The sequence below is a fragment of the Gavialis gangeticus genome, unplaced genomic scaffold (assembly GCF_001723915.1).
Source record: "Gavialis gangeticus isolate Ggan-Ray unplaced genomic scaffold, GavGan_comp1, whole genome shotgun sequence".
Classification (NCBI taxonomy): Eukaryota; Metazoa; Chordata; order Crocodylia; family Gavialidae; genus Gavialis; species Gavialis gangeticus.
Window position 1 is genome coordinate 50,186,364 of NW_017729034.1, and position 1,336 is coordinate 50,187,699.

The window sequence follows — 1,336 nt, forward strand, 5'->3', positions numbered from 1 at the left end:
AAAAAAAAAAAAAAAAAAAAAAAAAAAAAAAAATCAGCTGCACGTGTAAAAAGGACTAAAATGCTTCACCACGCTTGCAGCCGCTATTCATTGAGGGATTACGATTTGTTTTTTCAGAAAGAATTCGAAATACGTCTGAAGAAAGAAAATATTTTTTAAAAACTTCAACAGAATTTAAATGTTTCTTATCCATAGTAACAATGATCGTTTTCCCTGAGGAGTTTTAAACAGAAATGTAGTAAAGCTTTATTGAAGTTCTGGGTTCTGTTTTTAAACTAAAAAAATTATTTCATTTAAGCTGAACTATTGTAGCTACAGAGCAGTGTTTCTGGCTATAAACTAACAAATATTTGCTACACTGCTAATAAATAAAAAGCTCATTAGTGTTAGATTTCCCCAATTAGTCGTTTAACCTAGCCCCAAAATATTTGCTTTTCAGCCTTATTATACTTTTCCAATCTTTACTTTCTGTCTCTATGGGGGAAATAAACCCAGGTTATTAAAGACATATAAACTGTGTTTAGTAAAAAATCCTTCCCTGCTTCTCTGCCTCCCAGAAAACATTTCCTTGTACTGGTACTGGGTCAGTGAGAGCCTCATCCTGCATCTTTATTATAATCTACTCATGAGAATAAATGTATAGTCTCTCTCTCTCTAACTGCTTACAGAGCAAAGGTTTTAGGGATCTACCCAGCATCAGAAACTTCCAAATGTGGCCAATTTCCTGCCCAATGTGGATATGAATTTTGATGAAGACTTGAAAAGAAGTAAAAATGTGGCAATGCTATGCTAAGCAGAAATAAGCCTGGAGGGAGAAGGAAGAGTGGGAAAAATCCCAAGATCCAAGAATTTGGTAAAAGAGTAATGATATGGGGAGCTCTAAAAAAAAAAAAAATGCCCTTAACTTTAGTACATTTTACAAATATCATTTAAACCAGATTTTATCATTTGGGCTGTTTTGCAGAGACACTTATGCTTTTCATAAAACAATGTAAATGAGCAAGTTTAACATAATAGGCAAATAGTTAATGAGAATAGAATTGTATAACAAAGGGTGTTATTTTGAGATGAGAGCCTTCAACTCAAAGTGTATCTGGACACTGCCAGAGTCCAATCTCTTTGCTGGTGAACTGCTTAATTACCAAGTTATGTGTTATTTTTTAGACTGATCTTTTATTATTTTGCCATAATCATCATCATTATAGGAATTTTAAACTTAGCAATTAAATGTTTTCTGAGAAAGATTTCTTGAGAGTTCTTGAAATGTCAATATTATTTCAAGTCTTTCAAGGTCCTCAACACAGACCTTTTTTTTTTTTTTTTTTTTTTTTTTTTT

At 32.1% G+C, this 1,336-nt stretch overlaps 1 protein-coding gene across 5 annotated transcripts in view; it reads right to left on the reverse strand.

Moving 5' to 3' along the window:
* The window catches only part of MTR (5-methyltetrahydrofolate-homocysteine methyltransferase), an 88,045-nt gene that overhangs the window by 58,474 nt on the left and 28,235 nt on the right, over positions 1–1,336 (reverse strand). The gene's annotated exons all lie outside the window — the stretch shown is intronic.